We start from the raw sequence: 20343 nt of genomic DNA on the forward strand, positions 1-20343 counted from the left end.
GATACGCAATTTACGTAAGTGGATTTGCGGTATTTCCAAGTCTGGCCAAAAAAGTGAGCGGTGAGCCTGTGCCTTCAAGACTCGTAATACCAGCGGGCGTTAATAATCAGCGTTAGGACCTCTTAACGCTGCTTTTTTAATCTAACGCACAACTCGTAATCTAGCCGATATTGTTTTATGTCCCTTGAAACTATGAGCTAGTAAAGACAAGAAACATAACTGTGGAACACGTTTCCTTGTATAATATGTAATTGTTTAAAAAAAAAAATCTTTACTTCATATGTATTTAAAAATAAACAATTTAGATGTGTAACTTGGTATTGCAGTTTTTTTTATTTCAGCACATTAATCATAGTTTTAAAACCATTGATGTAAATTATTGTTCTTCTTCTTCCTTCAGTCTTCATTAGACAGAATAAAGTCCCTGTGCAGAGAAAAGAAAATGTTATAACTTGTAATGGACAAACATGAAAATGCTAATAAACACTTTAAGCACAAATGTATGTGAGTCTGAGGCTGCGTGTTTGCAGTCAGGCCCTTTGCATTATAACGGAACATTTTAACAAAAAACGGATCAAACTGACCCACATAAATATAATACTAAATGATAACTAAATCAATAATACAATGAGAGATACTGATTGATAAATTAATGTTTAAACACCAAGAATAGTGATGAAACAGAACAGAACCTTCTGCAATCCCGTCATGCCAGCTATATGCCTAAATGATGCAACAGATCAGATACATAGTCCATAAAGCTCAGTTGTACTTTATATAATCCCAAATTAAACCAAAGGTCAGAAACATAACCTCTGTATCCCCATTATGCCAGTTATATGCTCAAATGAGACCACAGATTAGATACGTGCCCCTGCAGCCCTATAATGCCAAGTATACCTTTAAAATGAAACCTAAGATCAGAATCATAACCCCTGCATTGTCATTATTCCAGTTATATGCCCAAATGAGACTACAGGTTAGATACATGTCACTATAGCCATATACTATCAGGTATAGAACCATGTGAAACCAAAGATCAGAAACATGTTGCATGCATCTCCAATATGGGACCCCAGATCATATACATTCTCCTTTAGCCTTATAGTGTACGTTTTATAAACTTACTAACTACCTGCACAATGATCTCCATGTCTCTTCTGCTCTTTCTGTCTGCCCTTCTCCCAAAACTCACTGCATATCCCTATAACAATAACAACACCCACACTATCCATATCTCACCCTCCCTTCTCTCATCCACTATGGTGTTCTCTCATAAACTACTTTGTCTCCTTAGAAACACTTCCCCATCTAACTCTCCTATGTCTAATCAAACCCGCTCCTACAAGTCTCACTCTCACCTTCTGTCACTCACTCACACTCCTACTACTGCTTGCTGCTGGTGACGTCTCTCCACTAACCCTGGCCCTGCAGCAATCACCAAATTTCCACACTCTCGCTCAGTCTCCAACTGCAATACCTCTAGGACACGCAATACTAATAATCTCATCTCCATTAACCCTCAGCATTCATCCCCTTTCTTTACTTGTGCTCTCTGTAATGCTCGTTCTATCTGTAACAAACTTACAACTGTTCATGACCTATTTGTTTCCAACGCTTTCAACCTTTTAGCAATTACTGAAACATGGCTATCTTCCTCTGACACTGCTTCCATTGTTGCTCTCACACATGGTGGTCTCCATTTTAGCCACACACCTAGGTCAGGTGAGAGACAAGGTGGCGATGTTGGGATCTTACTTTCCCCCACCTACTCCTATCAGTACCTATCTCCATTTCCATCTCTCTCCTTTTCTTCCTTTGAAGTCCACTGCATTCGCCTGTTCTCCCCCCTCTCTCTAATAGTGGCAATTATCTATCGCTCCCCTGGACCCACCTCCCAATTCCTTGACAACTTTCCTGCCTGGCTTCCTCACTTTCTCTCTACAAATACAACTACTCTAATGATGGGGGACTATAATCTGGTATTCTCCTACCTTTGCTCTCTCTCTGATGTTGCCTGTCGCCCATTCCCCATCTCAGACCACCATCTGCTTACCTTTAATCTTAATATACAGGCTAAACCTACTTCTCCCCCTCGCCCCACACCTGTAGAAATCTGCACACTGTGGATCCTCTCCAACCTTATTCAAAAATGCCTCCCCCCACACTTTCACGATATCCTGCCCCGACCTTGCTACAACCAATATAACAATACTCTCTCCTCTGAACTTGACACTATTGCTCTTCCACAAATAAGCAAAGCCCCACGTTGTCAGTTCCAGCCCTGGCAGTCTCAACAAACACACCACCTACAAAAATGCTCCCAAGCTGAACGTGCCTGGAGGAAATCCCGCTCTGAACCTGATTTCATCCACTGTAAGTTGATTTTTATTCTTACACCTCTGCCCTTCACTTGGCTAAGCAAACTTACTTCTCTTATATCTACACACTTGTCAAACCCTAAACAACTCTTCTCCATTTTCAACTCTCTCCTCTACCCACCTGTACCACCCTCTTCATCTGCATTTACTGCTTAAGACCTAGCTGACTACTTTTTCAATTAAACACTTACTATCCATAGCAACATCCCAACACAAGCCTGCACTCTCCCAACTTCGTTCCCAGTCAGCCCCTCTGCCACTCTCTGCACCCTCCCCCCAACCCAACCACTAAGAGTGAAGTGGGTTCCTTATTGTCTTCCTCATACCTCACGACCTGCCCACTTGACCCTATTCCTTCACATCTAATACCTTCTCTGTTTTCCACCCTCACTCCAGCTCTTACTCACATATTCAACCTATCCCTCTCTACCAGTTCATTCCCATCTTCCTTTAAACATGCAAAGGTCACCCCTCCTCAAAAAACCCTCCCTCGACCCTAACTCTCCTGCAAACTACCGCCCCATATCACTGCTTCCGCTAGCTTCAAAAGTCCTTGAAAAACTAGTTTTCGATCACCTAACCCACTTCCTGTCCTCCAACTCATTGCTTGACCCCCTGCAATCTGGCTTTCATTCACAACACTCAACTGAGACTGCATTCATCAAGGTTACTAAAGATCTTTGTGCTAAAAACAATGGCTACTACTCTATACTCATCTTACTTGATCTCTCTGCTGCCTTTGACACTGTTGACTATCCCCTCCTTCTACCGACTTTCAGCTCTCTTGGACTCTGTGACACTGCCCTCTCCTGGTTTCACTCTTATCTCTCTAACAGATCCTTCTCTGTCTCTTTTACTGGTGACTCCTCCTCTCCATTGCCTCTGTCTGTTGGAGTACCTCAAGGCTCTGTTCTGGGTCCTCTACTTTTCTCTATTTACACTTCTTCACTGGGTAAACTTATCAACAGCTATGGCTTCAACTATCACCTCTATGCTGATGATACCCAGATCTACCTATCCACCCCTGCACTCTCTCCTTCTGTCAATTTTTAACATCAACGATTGCTTATCTGCCATTTCCTCCTGGATGGCCTCTCACTACTTAAAAATAAACATGTCCAAGACTGAACTACTTCTAATCCCCCCTCTTATTCTACTCCAGTTTCTAATTTTTCTATCACTGTTGGTTGCGCCACTATCTCCTCATCACCCCAAGTCCGCTGCCTTGGAGTCACACTTGACTCAAATCTGTCCTTCATTCCCCAAATTCAATTGCTCTCTTCATCCTGCTGCAACCACCTATACAATATCTCCAAAATTCGTCCATTTGTGAATGCTGAAACTACTAACAGCTAATCCACTCCCTGGTAATTTCCAGATTTGACTACTGTAATAACCTTCTAACTGATCTCCCTCTCTCCCGCCTCTCCCCCTCTTTAATCCATCCTAAATGCTTCTGCCAGGCTAATCCACCTCTCCCGATGCTTTATATCTGCTGCACCTCTCTGTGAGTCCCTTCACTGGCTCCCTATTCACAGCAAAATTAAATTCAAAATTTTCACCCTGACCTACAAAGCCCTCACCAATGCTGCCCCACCCTTCCTGTCCTCCTTCATCAACAAATATACTCCAGCCCGCCCCCCAATATCCAACAATGACCTGCTCCTTGCCTCCTCTACCATCACCTCCTCCCATGCTAGACTACAGGACTTCTCTCGTGCAGCGCCAAATCTCTGTAACACGATTCCTCGAGCTGTTAGACTTTCCCCTAACCTGTCCTCCTTTAAACGCTCCCTAAAGACCTTTTTGTTCAGGAAAGCTTATCACCCAACTCATTAACAAATTAATTTAACTTAACCAACAGTTGCCCTCATCTAACTCCTCACTAACATCATTCTTACCTTTGCAGTCCCCACCTCCTGTTTCCCATCCACCTACCCATCTAGATTGTAAGTTCCAACAGGAATAGGGCTTTCGATTCCCCCTTTTTTTGTCTCTAAAATTTTGTCTTATATTGTATTGTACTTTTATCTTCGTACCCATGGACAGCGCTGAGGAATCTGTTGGCGCTTTATAAATAAAGAATAATAATAATGCCCAAATGAGATTCCAGATTAGATGTGTCCCTACAGCTCAGTTAAATTCAAAAGTCAGACGCCTCAAATCAAATTCATGCAACCTGCAGCCTTATTACTATAGCGGCACGCCAATATGAGAACACAGATTAGATACACTGCTACTAAAGACCCATTATAAAGCTTATTTCAAGAGAAAACGCAATACTCATTAAAGTTATGGTCGAGAAGTGCGGAAAAAAGCGTGAGATATTGCATATCCAATTTGCATATCCTACCCAGAGTTCCCTGGTTCATTGGTAACAATGTATACAGAGTACTTCTGGGGATAAGCAAGATACTTGCCTAGATTTGCTAATTTTCTATACAATAATTCTACAGCTTTTACTTTATATTAACACCCAGCAAAAGGATTTAAAAACAAGCTGATCTGATTTACCACTGTAGATGAGGATATTACATACATGCATATGCTTCAAACAATTTTAATAAAATAAGGTTTTTTGGGGTTTTTTTTTGCATTAAATCCTCTAACAACAAGCAAAGCATCTTACCAAGATTGGTGATGACGTATTTGTATCCAAGAGTTCAAACCTAAGTGTGACTAAATAAAAAAAAAAATGTAAGAATCATTCAGTCTAATCTGTTGGCGCTCTACAAATAACCGATAATAATAATAATACTCTACAGTTCTCATGTGATCACAAAAACTTAAAATACCCAAGGCTAACTGAATAAAGTAGAAAAACGTTAAAGTGATGGTAAACTCTCCAATTTATAAAAACAGTTCTGGAATGTTAGTGACATTTTAAGTGGAGTTTAATCCATCAGTTGTAGATGCGCTATAACAATTTTTAATATAGATAAGAAATTAAAATTCTCTGAACTCCACTGCCCACTTCAAAAGTACATTTTTCTTTGAGCTAAAGATTTGAATTGTTGTCCAATCAGCACTCTAGCTACAACAAAAGTCCCTTAAGGGGAGGGCGCTGATTGAAGAACGTTTCAAACCTTTAGCTCACCAAAAAATTTACTTTTTAAGTGGGTGGCGCGGTATTTGAATTTCATATCTATATTAAAAAGTAAGTTATAGCGCATCTTCATTACATCTAATTAATTAAATATCACTAACATTCCAGATCTATTTTTATAAAGGGGAGAGTTAACCATCACTACAATAATTCTCTGGTTTTAGATAGTTAGCCTTGTCCTGGCAATAGTAAAGTAAATATGTACAATCAATAAAAGAAATTAAAAAAATGAAAGGATGATGTTGTGACATATTGAGATTATGTTTATGTGTAACACAAGTTTACATTAAAGCTGTTTAAACTGATAGTAATAAGCGATAAGACTTTTTAAATGAATATCCCCTTAAAGGGACAGTCAACTCAGTTTTTTTATTGTTTAAAAAGATAGATAATCCCTTTATTACCCATTCCCCAGTTTTGCATAACCAACACGTTTATATTAATATACTTTTTACCTCTGTGATTACCTTGTATCTAAGCCTCTTTTGACAGCCCCCTGATCCCATAACTTTTTACAGGTAGCCCTCAGTTTACGCCGGGGTTAGGTTCCAGAAGGAATGGTTGTAAATTGAAACCGTTGTAAATTGAAACCCAGTTTATAATGTAAGTCAATGGGAAGTGAGGGAGTTAGGTTCCAGGCCCCTCTCAAAATTGACATAAGTAACACCTAATACATTATTTTTAAAGCTTTGAAATGAAGACTTTAAATGGTAAACAGCATTATAAACCTAAAAATATAATGTAGATTGTATCATCATCAAACTAAGTTTAATAAACAAAACATTTGCTAAACCGCACCTAATGAAATTATCACACAAACACAGACTATATCACCATCAATCTAAGTTTAATGAACAAAAATAAAATCACACAACAGACTGTATCATCATCAAACTAAGTTTAATGTAGAAAAACGTTTTTTTACTTGCATTTTTCTGCAGCTAAGGGAAGTGGCTGCTAGATCTTGTTCCTTTAAAAATGGATCCATTGCTCAGGTCTGGTTATACACTGATTTCAGCCTGCCTGTGTTTAATCACACAACAGACTGCATCATCATCAAACTAAGTTTAATGAACAAAAACGTTTTTTACTTGCCTTTTTCTGCAGTTCTCTGCATTGAGTCTGCAGCTAAGGGAAGTGGCTGCTAGATCTTGTTCCTTTGAAAGCTGATCCATTGATCATGTCTGGCTTGCATTTCTTTGCATGTGTTTGCTGCAACACAAGCGGACAGCTCCACCTACAGGCTATTTTAATGCATGCATGTGCTAATGCTTTTAATAGCAGTCAATGCTTTTCAATAGCAAAAATAGGGCGTTATTCTGAAACGGCGCAAATTGAACCGTCGTAAACCGAAGGCCACCTGTATTTATTATCTATTGACTTGCATTTTAGCTGTGTTGTGCAGAACCCACGGGCGTGAGCACAATGTTATCTATATGGCCCACATGAACTAGCAGTCTCCTGTTGTGAAAAGCAAATAAAAAGCATGTGATTAAGAGGCTGTCTATAGTGACTTAGAAACAGGCAAAACTTTAGAGGTTTAAATGTTATAAAGTTTATTAATATAACAATGTTGGTTGTGCAAAGCCGGGGAATGGGTAGTAAAGGCAATGTCTATCTTTATAAACAATAACAATTTGAGTGCTAACTGTCCCTTTAAGCGCTCATATAATGTGTAATAATTATGTATAATCTATTTATTCTCTGAGATCCGCTCCAGGGATTTGAAAAAAAAGTCAAAGCTTTTTTTTTTTTTTAAAGGGACGTGAACCCCAAAATTTGTCTTTCACAATTCAGAACATTTTTAAACAACTTTCTATTTGACTTCTATCACATTTTCTTCGATCTCTTGATATATTTTGTTGAAAAGCAGAGACCTAAGGTCAGGAGCGTGCACGACTGTATATGGCAGCATTTTTGCAAGAATGCTATCCATTTGCAAGAACACTAGATGGCAGCACTATTTCCTGTCATGTAGTGCTCCAGTCACTTACCTAAGTATCTATTCAACAAAGAACACCAGGGAACAAAGCAAATTTAATAATAGAAATCAACTGGAAACTTTTTTTGTATACCCTGTCGGAATCTTAAAAGAAAATGTTTGAGTTTTAAACCCTTTTAAAGGGACACTCAAGTCAAAATAAACTTTTATGATTCAGAAAGAGAATGGAGTTTTAAGACACTTTCCAATTTAATTCCATTACCAATTTTTTTTTTTATATGCACACTTTTTTGGGGAACAAGATCCTACTGCGCATGTGCACAAGCTCACAGGGTATACATATACTAGTCTGTGATTGGCTGATGTCTGTCACATGATACAGGGGGCTGGAAAATGGGAGAAAAATAAATTTGTCAGAAAAAAAAATCTACTGCTTATTTGAAATAGAGTAGGTGTTAAATAATTGTCTTTTTATTATGCCCTTGTTAATTATGCAATTCTACTGCATTGGTTGGAGTGGACATTTAAGTAATTTGTTGTTTACGTTACATTTCAAATAAAAATAAATAAATAAAAATAAACATTTCTGGAGGCGGGGCTTGGCCGCACTAGCTGATGGCCGCATTTTAAGTTAGCTCTGAAGCCTCAGTAATCTTATGAAAGGTAGAAAGTAACCCACAGCGTGTCAGAACTTGGGAAATTATAGCAACAGCTCCTGAGAACTGCGTGAACAAAAATACTAAACCTGTGACTTATCTGGGCAGTGTGAAACCCCTTACTAACAAGGTGCGTGGAGAGGCCTAAAACAGAGCGGAACCAGCCGCCATTTCACAAGTGCCTAACCTGACTTTGGTGAACACACCGCACTAGAACGAGTGATCAACCGACTACACAGAGGCTCTTTGACCAGACCGGAGCCTCGTGACTGAGGATAACAACAGCACTGTGCCGTGGAAAATCCTGCCTCATCATACCTGGATCACGCCACCCGTGCAGACACTCATACCGCCAACATCCGACCGGCTGACCGCAATCAGGTAAAACATCCAGCTGATACTCACAGCTAGACCAGTCCACGGACAGCAGAGGTCACATCCTAGATAGGAGGGAGTCCGAGCATAGGGTGAGCTTGAGAGCCAGTCAAGTGATACTAAAGTGAGCACTACAGATAGAACCTTTGGGCCTGGCCGGAGGAGGGCCTCCTAGTTCATTTCTAGCCTGTTAGAAGTAATTACTAGAAGCACAGCAGCACTATACTCAACGCAGTACCCACTATATAAAATTGCTATCGTGTATGTTACGCTACCAACAGGATACCAAGGGTTAATACCAGGGAACAACGTCCTGCATAGGGAATCAGCAATTCACAAACCAGCCAGTTTTCAGGTTTAAACAGAATGTCATTTATTAAAGGCTATGCCTAGTATTTATGCAGGTCTGACCCCCCCCCCCCAGATGGGGGTTGAAAGACTGTTGTACATTACATGGAGGGAACAAGCCCTTTGACATGATACAATAGAATTATATTACTTAAACACTTCAACCACAAGACACTCTTGGCTCTTCTTATCACTTAGGCGTTTTCTCTCTGAGGGTGATCAAACAATGGAATTCTTATCACTAACTAAATTATGGTTGGAGCCAGCAACTTGTGTTTAGAAAATAGTTTCTTAAAGCTAAACACAGTTAACTCCTTCAGTCCTGACAGAAGGGTCTGTCACATAGCTCCCCCCTTGTGGAACACTCCGGCAGACCCGGCTTGACCCTTTTGCGGGTCAACCTGGGGATGACCGGACTAGGAGGTGGTAGGCATGTCAGTTTGCTGGGACAATCCATCTGTATTCCCGTTATGAGAGAGAATTCCTGTCCATACAAACAAGGGTTCAACTTCCTCAGTGCCCAGACTAGGGCTAAACTGTCCTTCAAAATCCCATCAGCTTCTTTACGAGTTTTCTGTACCTGCTCTTTATAGGTATCCACAATCCCTTCATACTCACATAGGGTGCCCTTGAGTTGCTGCACCTCACTATGAGCCAGCGTCAGCTTCTCCTCCAGTGTCACTAAGTTTGTCTTTAATGTTTCATGTTCCACTCTCAAGCTGGTGTTTTCTGCAGTCTGTCGGTGCAGCTTGTCTAGCAGAGATTCACGCTCTAAACGTGCTTTTTCCTCTGTGCTCCTCTTCTCCTTCATCAGCGCATTGTAACGGGACTTCCACGTATCAATAGCGGATAGAGATTTACTGAGCTCAGCGTCCTGGGGCTTAGCAGCAGGTGGGTCAGTCTCTGCTGCACGGATCTGGGCACGGGTAGTCACAGGGTTAACATCAGCGGCACCCATAGGAGCGTAGGCAGAAACAAGGGGGGCCAAGTCATTTCCAAGAAGAACATCAGCAGGTAAGTCCTTCTTGACCCCCACATTCACAGGTCTAGCGCCCACTCCCCAATCCAAATGTACCATGGCAACAGGTAGGCTGAACACATCGCCCCCTGCTACCCTCACAGCCACAGTGTCTCCAGTGTACTGTTTCTCAGACACCAAGTTCTTTTGAAGCAAGGTCATGGTAGCACCAGTATCCCGTAGACCACTGACCTTCTTCCCATTCACTTTAACTAGTTGCCGGTTATTCCGGTGGGCAGCTTGCACAAGGTCTGCCTCATGTAGGATGCTCCAGCATTCTTGCGCCTCTACGTAGCAGGCCGCAGGCTGAGGATTACGTGGGATTCCGCCGGCGGGTCTTCTCCAGGACTGCGCTTGGTTCGCTGCGTTTAGGGGACACTCTGGTCTTTTGTGCACTAGTTGCTTACATCTAAAGCACCGAATAGGTTGTGAGTAGCACCGCGAATTGAACAGGGCTCTCTGAGGGTAGTTCGTGGCCGGAGGCCGTGTGGTATAGCGGTGCGCCGGGGTTTGGTAACTGGCAGCTGCTGGGGTGACTGGGGGTCTGTACTCCACTCTAGCAGGGGGCTTAGTGGTAGCAGTGTCCAGTTTGCGGGCATCCGTATACTCATCTGCCAAGCGAGCCGCTTCCTGCAGGGTGGAGGGTTTACGGTCCCGAACCCACTCTCGAACTCCTGCGGGTAACTTGTCGAAGCAATGTTCCAACAGGAATAGCTGCAGCACCTCTTCCCCAGATATGGCTTGGCACCCCGCTATCCAGTGAGCTGCTGTGCGGTGCACCTTACATGCCCACTCAAGGTAGGAATCTCCAGCTAATTTAACAGTGTCTCTGAACCGCCTCCGGTATGCCTCCGGTGTAACCGCATACCTGGAGAGCAGAGCCTCTTTTATAGTATTATAATCCCCGACTTCCTCATCTGGAATGGCCCGAAAAGCCTCACTGGCCCGGCCGGATAATTTTCCAGATAATATCGTGACCCAGTCCTCTGCGGGTACCTTGTGTAGTGCACATTGCCTCTCAAAATCCGCAAGGTACCCATCAATCTCTCCTTCTGTTTCCAGGAAGTTTTTAAAAGCTGCAAAATTTACTTTTCTCTTTTCCATCTTAGTCAGTATTGTAATAATCCCCCTCTTCCTGAGGTTACTGGCTTGTGTAGTTGCTGTTCTGGGTGATAAGGTTCATTCCGTCGCTTGCCACCAATTGTTACGGTACCAACAGGATACCAAGGGTTAATACCAGGGAACAACGTCCTGCATAGGGAATCAGCAATTCACAAACCAGCCAGTTTTCAGGTTTAGACAGAATGTCATTTATTAAAGGCTATGCCTAGTATTTATGCAGGTCTGACCCCCCCCCCCCCCCAGATGGGAGTTGAAAGACTGTTGTACATTACATGGAGGGAACAAGCCCTTTGACATGATACAATAGAATTATATTACTTAAACACTTCAACCACAAGACACTCTTGGCTCTTCTTATCACTTAGGCGTTTTCTCTCTGAGGGTGATCAAACAATGGAATTCTTATCACTAACTAAATTATGGTTGGAGCCAGCAACTTGTGTTTAGAAAATAGTTTCTTAAAGCTAAACACAGTTAACTCCTTCAGTCCTGACAGAAGGGTCTGTCACAGTGTATCACTGAGAAGGGGGAGATAAACTCAATTAAACATACAGATACAGAAGAACCGGCAGAGAGGTAGAATAGCAGCTGAGTACACTACAGCAGCACCGGAGCCTTCCTTCCTGAGATCAGTGCAGGGTGCCTGTACAGTAATTACCCACGGACCTCAGAGTTGTTAACATGGCTAATAGACGCATTACTAAACCCCTTAAAGGATCCCAATCCTCTAGCTTGGAAAGCTATCTCATCACAACAGACACCACTGCAAACGCCAACAGGGATAGTGTGGAACCCAGCAAGCAGAATACTGCAGTCCAGACATCCAACTCAGACCCACCACTATCTCATTATGTTACTAAAGAGGACATCAGACACCTCTCCTCTAAGAACGATATAAAAGAGGCAATGTTTGATGTAAAATTACTATTTGGTGAGCTTAAAAAAGACATTGCTGCTGTAGACCATAGAGTCACTCAGATGGAGGAGGCACAAGAAACAATTCAATCTGACCTCCAACAACAGGTCAGTAATATACAGTCACAGGAAGCTACAGTTCAAAACCTCACTGACAGGATTGAGGCCCTAGAAAATAGGAGTCGGCGCAACAATTTGAGGCTCCGTGGGGTCTCTGAGACAGTGGCCCCACCTGATATAGAAAGATATGTGCAGGCCCTGTTCAAGCACCTCAAGAACTCCCCAAATGCAGCTGAAATCCCGGTTGAAAGAGCCCATCGGGCCCTTAGGCCTAAACCTCCAGCCAGGGCCCCACCTAGGGACATTATTATCAAACTCTTGTCCTACCGGGACAAGGAAGAAATTCTACAGCACTCCAGGAATAAACACCCTTTGGTGTTTGAGGACACGGAAATTCAAATTTACACAGATTTGTGTCCAGCAACCCTCCAGAAGCGGAGGGACCTGCGCTATATTACCTCCACACTCAAGGACCATCAAATCCAATACAGATGGGGATTCCCCACCTGCATTATAGCAACAAAAGATGGCACCTCGGCAATCTATAGAACACCAGCTGATCTCCCCACTCTAAACCAGGCCTTTGGGCTGCAGGTAACCCCGCCGGGCAATATGGTGGCACCAGCACGGCCTGGACCTGAAAGAGCTCGAGATGAAAACGTCCACTGACTTTAGCTTGATAAGTCAATTTCTTAGACACAGATTCACGGACATGCTCTACCTGGCACGTTCCACCCTGGAGACTGGTGGCTCCTGGGGTGGTTTTCAGCGGCCCAACTGATCTTCCAGACAGATAAGTTACCATTAACTCATATATGTTTTTCCCAAAACAGCTTACTCATATACAACTCCAGATGAACATTTGGGTTCGGGTTTTTACCACCCTACCGTGTAGAGGCATCAATATTTGGACAAATTGACTTTGTGATAATCTAGATAATTAGCCCCCGGGCTAGATCTGACCTCTACACTGTAATAAGAGTATATAAGGTGTTTTATAGTTGTTCTTTTTGGGTTTATACTGTATTGTCAGGCTATGTGAACACACCCTAACATAGGCTTACTTATGTAAACTCCCCCAGCTTATATTGATACAGCGCACAACACCTCCCCGCAGGAACATAACAAACAACACTGGGAGGGAATATGTGTTCAAAAATGTGTATTATGGTTGCTGTATCCTGGGGATATGGGAAATGGGTCTTCACTGTTGTGGGGCATGTTATCTTGTGGTTCATAATTGTCTGTTCCTTCAATGTTATTCACTGCTAGTTCATATGAGAGTTCTGACACTGATTGTTTGATATTTCTTTATTTGGGTTACTTTACCTACAAAGTTTAATGTTTGCATTATCATTCTACATAAGAGTACTGAGGTTACTACCTCCTGTATCACATTTCTATTTGTATTTACTGACTGTACCTCTACAGTCTACACTCTTTAACCTCTTCATCTACCCGAGTGGCAGGTGGGGCTCTTAACTCTGGTCCTACAGGCCATATCGGGCCTATCTGCTCCCTTCCCTACTCTCTCTCTTTACCCTCCATCCGAATTTTTGGAAGCTCTTTCTTACCTTACCTGCTCACACTTTCTCAAATCTTCTCCTGCCCCCCCCTTCATTTCCTCTCCTCCCTCCCCTTTTTTTTTTTTTTTTTTTCTCTCTCCTTGCTAACATGCATCCACGTACCAAAGCACACTCCCTTGAACTTCTTACCATAAATGTTAAGGGATTTAATAGCCCCGAGAAACGCTCAATAATCACCCGAGATTTACACAGACTGAGAGGCGATATTGTTTTCATCCAGGAAACACACTTCTCAAAACATAAAGAACCAAAATGGTTTAATAGGAACTACCCTGTAGCACAGTTTGCCTCTGGTCCTTCAAAAAAAAAATGGGGTTGGGATACTATTTCACCATTCAGTACCATTCCAAACAGAACAGATAATGAGAGACCCTAATGGCAGGTACCTAATTATTATAGGCACACTTTATGGGAGACCAATAACCTTGGCCAATCTCTATTTTCCACACAGAGCTCAAGATATATTTTTCAAAAATGTAGCACTTAAATTACTAGAATTACAGAAAGGAACACTATACATAGGGGGGGGACTTTAATGTCTCCCTGAGTCCAGTCTTGGACACCTCTGATGGCCTCTCCAGTGCTCCTCACAAGGTACTCAAACACTTAACGCGATCCCTCAGGGATCTGGTCCTTCACGACATCTGGCGAACCTTGCATCCAACAGAAAAAAATTACACCTTCTACTCTCATCCTCACAAAAAATATACGAGGATTGACTACCTCCTCACCGACTCTGCGGGCCTCGCGATAACAACTAGCTGCTCGATTGATCCGATTACGTGGTCTGATCATGCCCCGGTTAGATGCACGATCAACTGGCCCAATACACCGATAACACCATTTGTCTGGCGGTTAGACGAATATCTACTTGATGATAAACATCTGGTACAAAAACTAAACGACAGCATTGAAGAATACTTTTGTCTAAACGCAGATGGAAACTTAGACAACGCAGTCGTATGGGAAGCTCATAAATGCGTTACTAGAGGCCTGCTTCTGAGACACAGTGCAGCTCTACGCAGGTCCAAAAGAGACACCTACAATGATCTGCTAGCAAAAGTGGCTCAAGCAGAACTAGCGCATAAAGAGCAACCTAATAGTGACGGAAAACAGGAGAGTCTGGCGGCTGCCAGATCAGCCCTGTTACGCCATCTGCGAGAAGAACAACACAAAAAAGCACTAATTATTTGCCAACAATTCTTCGAGCATAGCGATAAGGCGGGTAAATTCCTGGCACGAGCCCTTGCCAGGAAGAGACTCCGCTCGTACGTCTACGAAATGGTTGATAGCCAAAACAGGGAGTGCAAAGACGGTCAATCAATTGCCAATGTCTTTGGAAATTTTTACGAATCCCTATATAATCTGCACACTACAGCACATGGATGGGAGGCCCCTGTGGATGGGCAGACCTCTGAGCAGAGGATACTGGATTACCTTGCAAAAACTGATTTACCAAGTCTGTCCGACGAAGAGGCAGAACAATTGGATGCCCCTCTCACTGCAGAGGAGATTCTAATAGCTATTAAAAGCCTTCCAGTGGGCAAAAGCCCTGGTCCGGACGGATTTGGGATCCGCTATTATAAAAAATTTGCGGGACTTCTAGTCCCACACTTACTTCTACTGTTCAACAGGCTACCCGTAACACCTGAGCTGCCACGCTCGATGCTGGAAGCATTCATCTCGGTCATCCCGAAGCCGGGTAAACCAGAAAACCTGCCTGGCAGTTACAGGCCCATCTCCTTGCTTAACTGCGATGTTAAGATCTTGGCCAAAGTGATCGCGAATCGCCTCAAAACCTTTCTCCCTAGGTTGGTCAGTACAGACCAAACAGGGTTCATCCCTGCTCGAGAAGCTCGCGACAACACCCTAAGGGTCGTGCAACTGATCTCTTATGCACAGGCCAACTCCGCTCCGTTGGTACTTGTCTCAACGGATGCAGAGAAGGCCTTTGACCGGGTGAACTGGGCCTTTATGAGACATACATTAGGAAAAATGGGGTTCGGGGCACGCTTCACGAACCTCGTATTCTCCCTGTACTCAAACCATAACGCTAGGATTCGTGTTAATGGCTTACTCTCAGATCCCTTCCCTATATCCAACGGTACAAGGCAGGGGTGCCCTTTGTCCCCCCTGCTCTTTGCTCTGGTTATAGAAGTCCTGGCGTGCCGCATTCGAACCAACAGTGACATTGTTGGTGTTCGGACGGGAGGAACAGAACACAAGCTGGCAATGTACGCCGACGATGTCCTACTAACTCTTGCTGATAATGCACGTTCACTGCAGGCATCGCTGGAGGAATTCGAGGCATTCGGCTGTGTGTCGGACTTTTCGTTAAACCTCTCAAAGTCTGAGATCCTAAATGTCTCCATCCCACCGGAGACATTTGTGGAGCAGGGGTACAGATGCCCTTTGAAAATAGTACCACAGCACCTGAAATACCTAGGTATCAATTTAGCCTCCACTGTCAAAGAAATGGTCAACGTAAACTATAAAAGTATTAGGGATGATATCCTACGGGACTTTGCAGCTTGGGGAAGTAAAACCATCTCCTGGATGGGCCGCATAAATGTCGTCAAAATGAATGTCTTGCCCAGGGTCCTATATATTATGCAGGCTATCCCTCTGGCATCAGCTGGCCACTTAATCCAACAGATTCAAGCGACAATAGAGACATACATCTGGAAGGGATTGAAGCCCAGGATACAAAAACTAACCATGTATCTTCCTAGGAACAGAGGCGGGGCTGGCGTCCCACGCTTGCATGCCTATTTTAGAGCAATCTTACTACAACGACTTGTAGAGTGGTGCCACTGCTCACAGAATAAAGCTTGGATAAACTTGGACAGAGAGATCCTTCAAAGGGGGAACGTTGGTTCACTCGCATGGATCAGCCCTAATCACCGCCCAAATTGGGCAGTACAGTACCCCCTAATCTGGGATGTGTTGCAGACCTGGGACAGATTACTTAGGAGCGGGAGATATATCTCTACGGCTATCTCACCAGTTATGCCGGTTCGAGAAAATCCAGATAATGGTATTGAGATCAAACCATTCTCTCATGACGATAACTACCCACTGTCGGAAGTTGCCATATCAAATGTGCTGACAGACGGTAAAATTAAAACACAGAAGGAGGGATGGCGAATTATTCTCCTCATGGTTTAGAGTGGCCCAATTGAGCCACTTTGTCAGCACTATCAGCGAGAAAGACTCCCTTAGTAGGCAGAAAACGCATTTTGAAGCACTATGCACATCAGAGACCCCACCAAAACATTTGATCTCGATACTTTACAAGCTTTTGATGGAAGGAGGTGGGGAGGTGGTCCCCTCGTATGTAGCTGCCTGGAAGAGAGATCTAGAGCTCGAGATAGACACTAAAACCTGGCAAGTAATCTTTAATAGAGCTAGGCGTGCATCGGCATCTGCAAAATTACAAGAGATGCACTTCAAATTCCTGAGTAGGTGGTACCTCACCCCTCAGAGGCTGAAATTTTTTTACCCCAATGCCTGTGGGGAGTGCTGGAGGGGCTGCGGGGAGGACGGATCTATACTACACATTTGGTGGCACTGCCCACACATACAACCTTTTTGGGTGAGTGTATTTAGAGAAATTAGCAGATTGTTGCAGATCATTCTCCCACCGAACCCTAAATACCTGATTTATCACGAGTTCCCAAAGTTAGCTATGGAAGCCAAACGCCACTTGTTTCTTTTAATGCTAAATGGAGCTAAGGGACTTATACCAAGACACTGGAAATCTCTCCAAACTCCGAGCACAGAGGAATGGAAAGCAGAAGTCCGAAATTTACTAGACTTAGAGAGATACCATTACCTTAGGACAGGGAAGCTAGAAACTCACGAGTACATGTCATTAATCTGGGAAGGTAGGAGCCTATAATCTGCTCTGGTGTCTGTTAGTGTACAGGTGTCGATCCTATATTTGCCCCTGGAATTGGTCTGTGGAACATGATTCAGTCCCTTTTCACCCCCACTCCCGTCCCCATCCCCTCCCCCACCCCTTATGGGAGTGTTTTTTTTTTTGTTTTTTTTCCCTTTACCTCTCTCTCTCCTTCTCTCGTCTCTCTCTCTCTCCATCATCTTCCCCCTCTCTGAACCCCCTCCTTTCATAATCCCCTTACTTATATCCTATTTTTCCCCAATCGCCCCTTAGGTGATACTTCCTTTATGCACTAGTATTATATACTGAGTTGAACGTTTTACTGAAGAAGCCTAATGCAATATGAGGCGTTTATCTTGGAGCCTGTAATCTTATGGGCTCTGGGATGGGCCCATGCCTCGATCAAGCAAACTCTGATTTTCTATGTCTTTCTTTCATTATCCTTTGATATGTTTTAAACTTCGCACTTAATAAGCTCATGTAACAATTAACTATATGTCAATAATGTTCAGATGTTCTGTTCCTATATAACACTCGTGTAATGGCTTAAAATGTCTCTTTACAATGATGGTTTGTTAAGCCTCCAAGAACAATTGTACTGTAACACATCAATGAGACAACTGCTGTAACATAATGTCTGTTCATTAAATAAAGCTTATTGTTTAAAATAAATAAAAAAATAAATAAATAAACATTTCTGTTGTGTTGCTTTAGAATAACACATTGGCTAAGCAATATAATACATATTAAGGGTGAAACCCATTTTACAGTTTTACAGCACATTGTCCCTTTAAAAAGACTAAAAGCTGAAATTGATGTAGTTAGGTTTTATGTGTACGTGCAAACAAGTTCCTTTAGCAAAGATAAACATTAGGCTGAATGACAAAGACTTTTGTGTGTCGTAAATGTCCTGTGTGTTTCTTAACTGGCAGGGGCAGAGTTGTGAGCGGTTTTATAGGCAGGGTTTGTGGTGTTATGGGTGCGGTTTTATAGGCAGGGTTGGTGGTGTTATGGGTGCGGTTTTATAGTCAGGGTTGGTGGTGTTATGGGTGCGGTTTTATAGGCAGGGTTGGGGGTGTTATGGGTGCGGTTTTATAGGCAGGGTTGGGGGTGTTATGGGTGCGATTTTATAGTCAGGGTTGGGGGTGTTATGGGTGCGGTTTTATAGGCAGGGTTGGGGGTGTTATGGGTGCGGTTTTGTAGGCAGGGTTGGTAGTGTTATGGTAATACAATAACAAAAACAGTATAAGAGAGCGCTCAAAGAAACCTTAAGGGTATCTAGCTATTGAGGTTCATGAAATAAGTGGGAAAACGTAGAATATGAATATAAAGTATATATTTACTAGATATTGAAACAATATACAAAGTAAATAATGTTCACTAATGTTTAACAATCAACTATGGTAATTGATAATTATAAAGATAACTACTGCACATATTTATTACATCTAAAATCAGCACATATACAGTAGGTAATAACTTGATATATAAGATAAACAAAAAGTTAAAAAGCAATAACCAGTTATTGTGAAAATGGAGGTAAGAGAAAATTTTCTAGATAAAAAATGTGAAAAGTTAGTTAACAAAAAATGTTAACTGACTACTTGCAAGGTATAGCCTAATAGCAAACACAGATAGAGGAGATATTTCCAGCTTTACAAGATGTAATAAAGAAACATGCTCCGTAGTACGGTGCAAATGCAGATCCTTTGTGGAGATGTTAATATTTAGAACTAGTGAGGTAATTATAATCCTATTTTGTTTTCAGTTCAGTCCTCTTTATGGGTCCAGCTTGCTAAGAAGGAATTCTCAAATGCTAGCCAGAGGGGCAAGAGCCTAAGGATATTTTCAACTGTGAGATTACACTCACCTATGATGTACTAGGCTGTACGTTTCAGCAAGTGTTATCGTGTGTGGAATGCCACTTGGGAGATCCCAAAGATCAGAAATCCCATCTAATGGTCTGAGGGTGGTCCAGTCAGGTACAGCTCCGATAGCGATCGTTGTAATTACCAACTATGTGGGTGTCAGGAGTGTAGCTTAACGGATTAATAATCAAACCACTGTGTAGATCTTTGGATATGTTTTTTTCTTCCTCTCCAATGTGAAGTAAACAGCCGTTATAGGCTCTTCTCAGAACCGGCAAATGTTGGTTTCTTTAGCGTGCCCCAACAAAGCAATACGTGGTGGAAGTCTGTTCATTGAAAATATAGCAGTAAGACAGCAAACTGGAGTGATCTACGGGTTTCAGCCATTATGGCCTTTATCAAGATACTCCCAGTAAGTTCAGGTGTCTTTTAAATACAGAAAGGAGAAAGAAACATCCTTTTCATTGCTGTGTCCATTAGGCTGTTTAACCAATAGGCAAATAGTAGCAACAAGTGCTGTAATTATATCCAATTTGTGTCCATATTAAAATATAGCAGTCAAAAAAAAAAAATGTTGGTACTAATAGTAAAAGATAATAATAAGTGATAATAAAAAATAATAAATAATATGAGGCCAGATTACGAGTTTTGCGTTATGAGCGGCTCGGTAATAATTTTCAAGTTATTTCCACCGCTCACCTTTAATAGCGCTGCTATTACAGGTTTGCAAAAACCAGGGCCGGATTGGGAATAAAAAACAGCCCTGGAAAAATTGAAGACCAGCCCTATCTATATTCAGTCTGTACGTTTGCAGAATGAGATATATATATAGAGAGAGAGATATAGATTATATATATATATATATATATATATATATATATATATATATATATATATATATATGTAGATATATAAATATATATAGATGTACACACACACCAGCCAGCCTGAAAATCTAGGAGCCATTCCTATACATACATACACTATATAAATATATGTCTCTATATATGTCCCAATATGAGATAGCACACTTAAAACAAGTTAACAGTTATACACACACACATA

The 20343-nt window shown here is 42.2% G+C and overlaps 1 long non-coding RNA gene across 1 annotated transcript in view; it reads right to left on the reverse strand.

Moving 5' to 3' along the window:
• Nucleotides 1-310: 310 nt before the first annotated feature.
• Nucleotides 311-20343, reverse strand: part of LOC128658082 (uncharacterized) — a 28387-nt gene continuing 8354 nt past the window's right edge. The window contains exons 2-3 of the long non-coding RNA XR_008402130.1: nucleotides 5011-5060; nucleotides 311-424 (exon numbers count right to left, since the gene is read on the reverse strand). This is a non-coding gene — a long non-coding RNA (uncharacterized LOC128658082). The remainder of the gene's footprint in view (nucleotides 425-5010; nucleotides 5061-20343) is intronic.

The sequence above is a fragment of the Bombina bombina genome, chromosome 4, assembly GCF_027579735.1.
Source record: "Bombina bombina isolate aBomBom1 chromosome 4, aBomBom1.pri, whole genome shotgun sequence".
Classification (NCBI taxonomy): Eukaryota; Metazoa; Chordata; class Amphibia; order Anura; family Bombinatoridae; genus Bombina; species Bombina bombina.